Below are 12,081 nucleotides of genomic sequence, written 5' to 3' on the forward strand. Positions count from 1 at the left end.
ATGACAACAAATAACAGGGAATTTTTACATGTTCATGTGACTGTATTGCGTTTTCACTTAAAGCTGCTTCTATTTTTTCACAGGCGAGGTGATATACAAATATAACCTTATCCTTAAATACTATCTTAAAGAAAATTCATTTATGCTATAAGCAGAGCCCTGTCGCCTTGTCATTACAGCCCCAGTGTTTTCGAAGAAGCAGTCTTGCTCTGCGATACAGAAGGTGGAGACTGGGAAGCTGGCTCTGCTAAGCCTTGCCTAATGCAAACTGCTTTAGTATGCACATCACATCATGCCGGCTATACTGCAGGGAGCAGGCAGTTATCGCACAAGCGTGCATCCTCAGAGCCAGGATAAACACTCCGTTACTCTACCTCTAAACTGCTCTTCTGGGAGGGACAGAAAATAAATAGGGAGCGAGAGAGGCATTTGAAGTAACCTTTTTAAGGAGGAGGCAGCAACCAATAGAGCCTTTCTTTTTTTTTTTCTTTTTTTTTCTCTTTTTTTTTTCCTACTTCTTACTTGAGAAATTCGTGTTATCTCAGCAATTAAGGAGAAGAGCCAGCGTCTAGGGTTCCAGGCTGAGGGGGAGTAGCAACTTGTACAGGTAGGAAGCCCTTTCAACATCCTCTTTAATTCATGCAGCTCAGTTACTACTTGCTATGTTACTGTATGGTGGCTGACTTCTGGAGACCTTGTGTCTGTTAGCCACCGTACCCCGAGTGAAAGAGACCTTGGGGAGCTTTAATTGCCAATGACCTTCAGGGTATTTCTTGGAAAGGCACTGGTACTTAGTGCTGTAAAGTAAAGCAATCTATACTTCCATCTGACTGCTTCGAGGTGTGCGTTTAGCATCAGGATGCAGCTGGGTGAAACTGCAGCTGTTACCCATCTATAAAACCATGTCACAAATGAGTAAAAATTAGCCATTTTATAATAACCAAAGCAGCTGCTCTGCATTTTTAGTAACACTGCTATATTACTTTCCAAAACTTATTACCATAAATTCTTTGTGTGCTGGAAAGTAAGCAGATATGCTGTAGTGTATTTGAAGTTATTTTAACAATTGTCTACTGTATTTTCAGAGTAATTATGCATGTTTTATCAAGACTTTTCTAAACTTTCCTGAGGCAGCCATGTCTTACATGGCAGATTAATATTTCTGCTAATAGATGGATATAATAATTGTGAGCTGGTTACAGTATTTGCCTTACAGTACTTCCTACCGAGAGCATGCAGGAATGCAGGCACTGACTGCCACTGCTGAGGGCTGGGGTGGGATGGAGCCCGAGGTCACATCTGCTCACTTTATCTGCCTTAATACTGAAGAGGGACAAAGAGAGGAAAAACCTGCAGTCAGGCTTTGTGATCTCTGGTGTAGTGTTTTCTTCCTACTGTTTGTATTTGTGTGCATCCACATGAATGAGCACATAGGTGGCATTGGTTCAGCCTTTCTGTATCATGACAGTCATGTGATTTAATAAGTTTATAAAGAGCAAGAGTAGCAGTTGTGTGCCATGAGGAAGCAAGGTCAGAGTTTAGGATTTGACCCTGTGAGGTATACCACGATGTCTGTGAGACTCCAAAAGTTTCAGTATTCGATCAATTTAAGTTGCAGTAAGGGACTCAGAGGCAAACTTTTGCAAGGTTTAGCATTCTCTTCTGAAACAGACCAGCGACAGTGAGTTATTAAGGGTAAATATATAGATACATATGTGTGTGTATGTATTTTTAAAGTGTAAGCAATTGTGTGAGCAAGCATGCCATGTCTAAAGATTCAGTTGCTTACAGGAAAATCTGAGAGCAGTGTTCAAAACAGAGCTTAGACACCACTGTCGTAGTAAGAAATAAATACTGATAATAGTAGAGCTCTCTTTGATTGTACCCACGCAATTTCTTCCTACATAATTGCTCTAGGCAGAAATAGTCTCCTGTATATTGTTTAAAGGTATCCTGTGATTTGTATCTGTCAAAACTATTGAGGAGGTGTAAATCCATAGTTTTCTTTCCAGTGAACATAATGAAAAAAAAATTCCAGGAAAATGAGAATTATATCTGATAGTACTAAAGCCTAAGGAGATAAAAAAAAGAAATAGCCTTGGAAATTAAAGCTGTGAAATAGAGGTGAGCCTGGTCAGTGGCAGGGGTTGGTTAGTGGACCTGGCAGCAGGTGAGAAGAGTTTTGCCATGTATTTCATCTGCTTGAGAAATTCAGTGCTTGGGAGAATTCATACTTAAAACTTACTGGTTAAATAGATAAACGAAACTAGAAAGAAAACTAGAATGGGAAAGTGATACCTTGGCTATTATTTTTTTTAATATATAAGCTGTATGATAAAGAAAATTATACCCGTGCCCTTCTGTTATTTTAATGAGTATGTATCTGATGAAATACCAAAGTGAATTATTACCTTAAAGAGGAAAAGTGGGGTATCAAGTTGAACATACCTTAATGCATTTAATTGGAAACTCTTATAAAATGCAGATTTCAGAGAAGGTGAAGGCAAAGGATAACTGGTTGGTGGCTTTTTGTTGTTTTTAATTTTTATTTTTTTATCCCAGTCCAAATGCTTTCCCTAGGAATATGTTAAATCCTCATACATTCAGTAAGCATTCAATTCACATTCAGTAAAACTGATGAATAAACTCAGGCCTTACATTTTATCTTTCATTTACTTATGCATTGTCACACTTTGGAGATCTCCAAGAAAGGAATCGTCAGAAGACTGTGCATTGGGTTAAATGGGTTTCTTCTCAGCTTGGCACTGCTTGCAGGTCTCCTTACGTTTCTGTGACTCACTTTGCTCATACGTTATGTATATGTGTTGACAGCTGCCTGTTTTGAAACATACTGTGTATGTGAGTTTTCAGATTATCCTCATTCACAAAAGTGGTACTTTATGTAGAATTGCTTTTTTACAACTCTAAGTCACCTTATGAATTTGACTCCAATAACCTTTCTTTTTACATTACACGTAGCTGCTGAACTTGCTGGTTCCTTCATGACTGAGCTCTTGCTTCATTTACAAAACAGGTGGTAGAAATCCCTTTGTGCTTTAGCCCCACCTTAAAGAAGTTGCCCTTGCTGCAGATAGCTTAATGAGGTTTGTGGAATGCCCCTGTCCCACTGGGGAATCCTCTTACCTTTTGTGAGACTCCTCAGGATCTCCGGAGTCACTACTAGTAAATCTAAGAAAAAAAGTGCTCCTGATGATGATAGGGTTTGTTAATCAGATAAGTTGACTGAACTGGCTACCAGAGAAATTACTATCTGGCATCCCTGGTTGTCATAAGACACTATGTAAGTACCTCTTTATTCCAGTGCCTTTGACCAAATGACCAATGCTCCTACCTTTCTGCTGGTTCCCAGACCTGATTGGTGATGTTTTTTCAGTATCCATGTGGTACAGAGAAGGGTCAGCTAGTGCTATTGCAAATAAGGTGAGAAAGCCTCACTTTTGTTACTGAAGTCTCATTTCATGACATGAAACATAAGGTCCTTCGCTAAAAGCAAAAGTAACTGGTGTTTCTTGGTGCTTTCTGACACTTTGCTGCAGTATTGTTCTCTGACATCAAGAAATCAGCCTTTCTGGAGGGTATGTTGCAGTGTATGAAATTCTGGGTGTCAGTGTAATTCTGTATTATTATGGGTCTCCAGAGTGACCATTATCTTTTGATCTAATTTTAGTTAGTTTTAATAAGCTCTCTGGTTTTGGAAGCAAAACAATAAACATACAGTCCCAGTAATGTATGACGGCTCTACAGATACATGCATAAGGATTTTCAGAAAAAAACTGGGTGTGCTTTTGAGGGGCAAGGGCTGCACACTTATGTTGAACAGATGTGTCCACACTTGGGCATGAATTCTCTTTCTATTGTGACATGGAACAGAGCATGAGACTAGCTTTCCTTTGTCCACTGTCAAGGCATTTGGTAACATTTTTCCAGATGAACACCTGAGGTTAAAGAGCTTTTGTACTTTGCTTTGTATGGACACATGAGATAAGAATTAATGGCTGACACAGGGGTTCAGAATTAGCAGTAAGGGTGACCACCATTGAACTTAACTGTCTTAAGAAAATAGTACGTTACAAGAGCACAGAACTTTTGAGATTTATTTAGGCAATAATCCCTAAGAAGCCAATTATTACTAGCAATTAACTGCTGGTTTCTTGGTTGCTGGACTGTTAATGCTCTAACAAACTCGCTGAAGTAATATAACAGCAAATTCTGAGGTGGGTGTTTTCTCCAGCTGTGCGTTCAGCATTGTATATCTTCCTCTGCCCTAACCTTATTAACAGCTAGCAACTTGCTGTTTTCTTCCCCGTCAGTATCTTTTGATGCTAGATGGAAAAGCTGTGATGCTGAAGTTGGATTTATAGTATCTGTAAGGTGGTAGTTTTGATAGAATGTTTTGTTTTGCTTTTTTTCTTCTGAAATTTCATTGCAATTTCTGTTAGCACACTCTTATCCAAACAAAACAAAACAACAACAACAAAAAACAAACGCACAATCAACAACAACAAAAAATCTAAACTTGTCTGACTTTTTTTTTGTATAATTGAAATTATGAATTTGGATAAAAACTTATTCCCAGCCATATTCAAGCAGTCCTAGTAGCAGTGCTTAGCACAATGGTATTTCTCTGGTATAGGTCATGCTTAGGACAGACAGAATTAGCAAAAAATTTCATGAGTTGTTTTGGTCTTATTATCCTCAGCCTGGTTCAGAGTTCAAAACTGCACTGAAACACTGAAAGCAAAACTGAATGGTGAGAGCCTCAGAAAATAAACTGTCAGCTGAGCAGCTGCTATTTTGGTAGGTTTATTTAAAGTCCCAAGATTGTTTAATGTTGCATTTTCTATTTCAATGCTTTACTTTTCAGTGGACAGGAAAAAAAAAAAAAAGAAGAAACAAGATAGATATCATTGTTTCTCTTAAAATACTAGAGCTATTTTATCTCTGTGGACCTCACCAGCCTGGTCCAGGAATAGTCAATAGCTCAGGCTGTAAGTGTGCTTGTGTTGACTTTTCATTAATGGAATTGAGGTGGGCAGCTCTACTAGTATGATTAGAACCATCACAAAATCTGCCATGTTACAATGAAATGAAGGGAGATGGATTTAGGTCAGTATCTAATGAGTCCCACATACACTGCTGACAGAGGAAAAGAGGACCTCACAAGTTAAGTATATAATCTAAGTAACTTCGAAAAATAGTAATAAGAAAAAAGGCACTGGCTTGTAGGAGTCTTTACTGCGGATCTTGTGCAGGAAAAAAAAAATCTTTCCAAAGCAAAAGGAAATATGAGTATTTGCACCATAAAGGGATTAAACTCAGAAAACATGATATCCAGTTAGCATTTAGTATATGTTTTATGCAAACGCTAAGCACTTTTCATACAGTTTGCAAGATTTATTTTTTTTAAATGTTTAAGTAACCAGGTTGTGTTGTCAGCCAGAGGTGACAGCTTATTCCAGGGCCAGCAACATGTGTAAGGATTGAGCTTCCTTACACACTGAGCTGCAAGATGGGCAGAGAGATGGGAAAGGGATTTTTTTTTCTTATGTTACAGTGTTAGTTTTGTACAATAAACATTGCTTTCAAGTACCTCTTTGCATAAACCAACTTACTGTTAAAAGTACAGGGGGTGGGGAGAGGGAGGATTTTTTTCTGTCCAGCACCCTGCCTAGCAAGATGTATAGCAGTAGGGAGTTATGAGTAAAGAAATGTAAACAACTATAATTCCGAGAAAGAAATCAGCTTTGTGAAATGGCTGTGCTGTTGGGTGTATTTTCCTTCTCTGCTTGTTCCTTGCTTCAGTGTCAAACAGATGGATGTTCTGGAGTGGCTGGTGCCTTTATTTAAATTTGCTTGTAAAACACCTGCCAGATTTAATATCAAACCTGTGTGTACTATAATGAGATCTTTGGGTCTGCCTTAATGAATGATACTTCTGTATTTTTTTGCTAAAAAAAAAAAAAAAACAAAAAACCCCCCAAAAAACTAGTTTAAGATAGTGTAGCAGAAATGCTAAGACACAGCTTGAACCAGTGATTGAGCATCTAGTAGGAAGGCAGGGCCTGCCCAGGGGAGCTCAGCTCCATGCAATACACCTGAGTGACTAGAAGGGGTGAAGCCAGGATCCATCCCTTCCCAGACCTCAGTTAAGGGTTGGCAGTAGAGGTGAGGGTATCTCACTGGAGATCCCTGCGTACATGAGGTCTTCTGGAGGTAAGCAACTTCTTTCTTTTATTTCTTTGCCCATGGCTGTTGCATTTGAGCAAATCTTCACTTGCTGCAGCCTGGGACCTTGCTGCTCTGCTGTCATTGCTGTGCTTTCCATCGTATTTCAGACACTAAAACAGAATACCAGTTTGCATAGCATGGAACTCATTTGGCTTTATAAATACTTAATCTGTAGATCTTCTAAAAATTAGAAGGAATAGACTATTCAGCACATATAGATAAGGGTATTGGAACCTGGCTTACAAATGTTGCCTTTAAGTACACAAATATTTGCAATAAATCATTCTTTGGTACATTAATACAAGTTAATCATCTAGGATCAACATTTTTCTAAGTGGGCATAATTCAGGCAGAGGAATTATATATGGCACTGACATGAAACCCAAGCAGTTCAGCGTGATTTTATTGCCTGAGAAAGCAAAGGTCAACTGCTTGGAGCTGAATTATCAGCTGCGTTGGAGTTTTCACCCTGTATTCATCCTTGGGTGCCTCTGTTGCCACACACACACACACACACACACACAAATACACACACAAATCCCAAAAACACCTTCACATGAATTTTTCTCACTGTTAAAGAGGAAAACTGCCCAAATACTTAGTCAACAGAGTTTCCTGAAAAGTTATTTGTATGGTGGTCTTAACATGAGGGATTTTGAACTTCCAACCTTATTCTCTGGCCCACCGTGTCAGAGTTGTTTCTTTTCAACTATTGGGTGTAATAACAGCCTACTGGGGCATCTCTGCTGCTATTGTATTTGTTTTGATTCATACGACACTGAGCTCTGTAGGTACTTTTAAGATGTTGTTCAGAAAATATTTATTTGAACTCATTCCCCCCAAACAGCCCTTGAAATACACTTTGTGATTAGAATTTACAGACTTAAAGAAGAGACTGCTATTGTTTCCAGGTATTACTGTACAGAAACCAATACTTAGTGGAAAGTAAGCGATAAGTAATGGCAAACTGAGGATAACAACTCCTTTGTGTGCTATGTCCTTGAGTAGCACTGGCTCTCTGAATAGCATCCCTTTGGTATGCTGGGTGAAGTATATACCAAATGTAGCTGTTGTCAGTTTAGCTTCAGAAGCTTCTCTTGGTGGTTCACTGCTAGCTTGTGGAAGTGTGAGGGCTGAAGAGTTCATCTCTGTTTGCAGTACTGGCACCTTGGCCAGCAATTTTTTTGCTTCACGAAATGCATACACATAATATAGGTAGGATGGAGTTCTTTACCTGCATTTAAGCCAGCAGCACTGAAATCTCTGATGTTCCTTCCATTCACCCAGTTTTCACCCAGGCCTTACTATGCTATTTTGCAAGTAAGTCACTTTTCTGTGTGGCACTATACTTTCAGTCTCTGTTGGTACATATGGAAGTCTGGTATTTTGGGAGTAGTGATGAATGCTACCTCACAGTGGGGACCTGTTCAGGTATGAGGAGATGAGGAGCAGTGAAAGGGGTTTATTAAACTTGAGTGTATGAGAAACAACGTTTGAAATCTTGTAATTCTGGTCAAAGACCAACTTTTTGAGAGTTTGGGAGTAGTCTCTGTAATCTGAGGATATATGAATTTTGGGTATGGTATACTTCATTCCAGGAGGCTCTTTAACTAAAAACCATACCAAATACATTATCAGTAATTATCATCAGAATTTCAAATTGTATGTAATTTAACATTTTAAGGGTTAAAACAAAGTCTACAGATGTCAAGTAACAGGCATAGAATATGTTCTTTTTCTTTTCCTATGGTTTATTAACTTCTAGTCTTAGTGTACAGTGGTGCAACTCACAAAGTTTTCTTTTGTCCATATAGAACAAATGATGACTAATCGATTATTTTTCTTGTGTGCATGTTTTTTGTCAAGGTATTTCAGCTTGTATCGATGCTTGATGAATTGTACACTTAAAACAAACAAAAATTAAACATGCTCAGGTGCCATAGTGCTAGAGTGCTCCCAGGAAAAAAAAATAATCGGTATGGTTTAGGTCATGGGCAATGATAGATGTGTAAGTTGCAAAATGCTCTTTTTGGTTACTGAGTAGAAAATAACAAGATCGTGTCACTTTACACTTCTTTGATGTTGATTCTTGAAATAAACACGTTTAAAAAACAGCTGTCCTATATAATGGACTGACAGGAGCTATTTTGAGTATCCCTGGACATTAAACATTTTTACTGCCTGACTATTGTAATTCTTAAGAGATTTACAGTAGGACATGTACTCCAAGAGCCTGTTTCTCTTTCTGCCATAGTGCTCAGAATAGTCTTTCTTCATGTGTGTCCTTCCTCTCAAATTGTTTCAGACAGTTTGACAGAGAGCTGCAATATTTCTTTATTCAAAAACTAAATATATAGTATTATGCACAGAAATGATAGGGAGGAGATTAAGTCTTAAAAATCTTCAAATCATGTCTGAGTGACATAACTAACAGGAAAAATAAACAAAACAACAAAAACTGTAAGAGTTCTACTTGCTCTTATGTCCACTTAGATTTTCAGAATCTCATTTATTACAATCCTTTGGACTGGTGTGTTCAGTGGCTGTTTTGACAATGGAAGAGTTTTGCTATTAGGCTCAGGTGAATCCTCTGGGAGGCTCTGGGAAGAGCTCCAATTCTTCCTCTTTTTTATCAATTAATTATGCTCTTGCTTGAAGTTCATGATGCTTGCATAATTATTTTGAAATGTTTATATTTACTTTTTAAGGAGCAACACTGTATGTGGAAATAGAGTCCAGTGAACATCATATATCAAGGAACTGAGATTCTTAAATATTCTGTATCACTTCAGGAAAAGTATCAAGAATTGGTGTACAAATCTGCATAATGCCTATCCTGCATCTTGACCAGTATGTCAACTGGGTAAATCTATACTGGGGCTTACAGGGGGTGATCAGCATAGCCATGTCCATCCTCCCAAAACATGTGGTCAGAACATGGTACCCAAGGCCAAGGTAAAAGGCTGTGTATCTTCCACATGTGTTTCTAAAGGAAAAAGGATGTTGAGATGGTGAATGGAGAAGAACAAATGATTCCTAGGGGGTGCTGTCTTTTCTTTGCAGCAGGACAGCTGTACCTGCTTACACATTATAAAAAATAATAAATGTAGAATAGGAGAATGACCATTTCACTTACATCTTTCTTTGTGGTGCATGGAGATTTCTGAATTTCAAAACACTATGTTGTGGTTACTTAGACAAACCAAGGGCAAAAGTGTTTTAACAAGTTTTTTACTTGTTAAAACAAGTAGTTTAAATACTTTTGATGTCCTATCTAAGGAATAAAAATGTCCTTCTTGACTCTTCAGTTTTTCTTTCATTATTACTGGTTGTTTAGGTAAAGTTTCTTATGTGTACCAATCATATTTTCTAAGTATTTTCAAGTTGTCCAATGACCATGCAGTTCTACTCTAAACTTAGAGTGCCCTTGAAATTAGGCAAATTCAAAGTGCCTCAAAATAAGGTTAGATTTATCTCTATGGTATACAGCTTAACAGTTCTGCTGCTGTGAGGTTTTCACAGCTTCAGTTTAGATTGCATTGTGCATGGACATTCCCAGGAATGTGAAAGGTATATGAAGCATATGATGCCTAGTGCAATTAAGTAAAATGTTCACATATCTGTGAGACCTATGGTAGTTTTTCAGGGAAAAAATATGTTCTTGAATATTGCTTCAATTTCATTCAAAGCCATCTCTGTAATAATATCTATTATTTTAATCTTCTGGAGATGAACTGAGATTACACCAAGAGGGCTATCATGGGGTTACCTGATGGTCCTTCAAGAATTACTTCTGGTATACCTTGCTTAAAAACATATCATTAATTCCTTTGCTCATTTCTTTTGTGAGAAGCAATTTTTCTGATACAAAGTTTTGTAGACACTGTCATGTAGGTAGTTTGTAATACCATACAGGAAGAATAAGATGACCTTGAAGACTACAGTAATAGTAGCTGAATGAAATTCAATAGGACGAAGTGCAAGATCGTGTACAGAAACGATATATTTCTGTTATAAGTTAGGAGCTTGCTAATTAGACATGACAGTGGAAGGGAATGTCACAGGATGACTGCAATCCACCAATACAACTCATCAGTGAAAAGGGCAAATAAAGTCTTAAGTTGTGTTGGGTGGGGTATTTCCATTAGCAAAGGAAGTAGCAAGTATCTTTGCATGAGTTCTTGCAGAACCCTTAATGTAGGATACTTTCAAAAGTTCTTTTTGCCTGCTTTTAGATAAGGTGAATTCAAACTGGAACAGGTGGGAAGAAAGGTAAATAGGGCACCTGGGGAATGGGAAGCCTTTCATGAGAGGCTGATAGACTGTCTTGTTATGTCCAGCCAAATAAATTTATCAGAATGCGAACAGTAAGTTAAAGGCTAATGTAAACACATTTAAGATGGAAATAAGTAGGTGTCTGACTCTCAGAGTTATGATATTCTGGAGAAAATTGTAATGACAGCTAAAAAACAAACAAACAACAACAACAAAAAAACCCCAAACAACAAACCTCTCTCCCCCCAAACAAACAAACAAATGAAAAACTAAGCAGTTTTTCAGCTGGAAAAATACTTTTTTCTTAAGGGGTAAACCTAATCCACCTGCCCAGGATTGAAGGCAGCTAACCTCAAGAGCATCTTTTCCAGCTCTTGTTTCCAAGCTCTTAAAAGAAGATGCTAATATTGAAATCAGTTGTATAATTCAGATATTCTAATGCTCAGATATGGTTCAGTCTTGATTTACTTGGATTACAATGAGGATAGGAGAAATCAGCATAAAACAAAAATTGCTAGAACAGCATCGTTTGACTGGAAAAAGTTCCAGTGTTGCAATGGCATTGATAATGCAGCTGAACTTCTCTGATATATTCTTTATTCTCTCTCTTTAAAGGTGTACTCTGCAAAGATCTTACTGCATTTTTTGTTTGGATAAATATTTGGTATCAATCTACTTTTAATCTGATTGTTCCCAAATCCCATGGCTTAGATCCAAGTGGGCCACAAGCTAATTGCAAATAAAACTAAGACAGGCTTGAACACTGTTCCCTTACTTAAGAATATGCCCTAATATATTGATAGATTCCCATAAAATTGCTATCTCCCTCCCATGCTGCTAACCAGAATATTTAGTTGTTTAGTTTTGTGGGATTTTAGTGGTTTGGTGTTTTTTTGTTTCGTTTTGTTTTTTCCTCGGCCTCATAATAAACCCAATCTAATTTATTTCTGTTCTTGGTCTTGGACACTTCTCCCTTGCTGAGCTGAATTGGTACTTTGGAAAATAGCATCTCATTCTGGTGTGTGAAATCATGGGGCAGGGAATGGGAGGAGGTGGTTTGTATCATTCAATACAGCAGGGGAAATCTGACTGGAGAGAAAAGAGAGAGTGAAAGCCTCAAATAACAATGGCAAAGGAGAAACTAGAATGAAGGTGGAAAAAGCTGGAAGACAAGAATGTTGGGAAGGAAAAATGGAAAGGAGGGAAAAAATTAGAAGACGACAGACCAAGATAAATGTGGCAAATTATCCATTTTAAATATCTATCTAGGCTAAGAAGAATAGTTACAGATTAAAGATATATAAACATTTTATTTTATTTTTTATTTTTTTATTTTTATTTTTTACTGATAACCTTGTGGAGAGCTAAATATGAAATAACTAACCTGTATGCTGGCTTACTCCTTGGAAGTAATTGAGGAAAAACTTGGGATGACACTTTTAAGGCCACCTTGGACATCTGTCCACCTGACACGTGAAGATCATAGTCTCCACAGGCTGTCTTGCCATCTCAGATGTTTGATCTCACTCTACCTCTTTCCAGTTTTTCTGCGATCAC

General features: G+C 37.8%; 1 protein-coding gene across 3 annotated transcripts in view; it reads left to right on the top strand.

Annotated features, from left to right (window-relative positions):
* The first annotated feature begins 287 nt into the window (after window positions 1–287).
* Window positions 288–12,081, top strand: part of TENM1 (teneurin transmembrane protein 1) — an 846,851-nt gene continuing 835,057 nt past the window's right edge. For all 3 annotated transcript variants that reach the window (NM_001397994.1, NM_001397993.1, XM_046939904.1), the window contains exon 1: window positions 288–607. The gene's annotated coding sequence lies outside the window, so the exon portion shown is untranslated. The remainder of the gene's footprint in view (window positions 608–12,081) is intronic.

This window comes from Gallus gallus, chromosome 4 (assembly GCF_016699485.2).
Source record: "Gallus gallus isolate bGalGal1 chromosome 4, bGalGal1.mat.broiler.GRCg7b, whole genome shotgun sequence".
In the NCBI taxonomy this organism is placed as follows: Eukaryota; Metazoa; Chordata; class Aves; order Galliformes; family Phasianidae; genus Gallus; species Gallus gallus.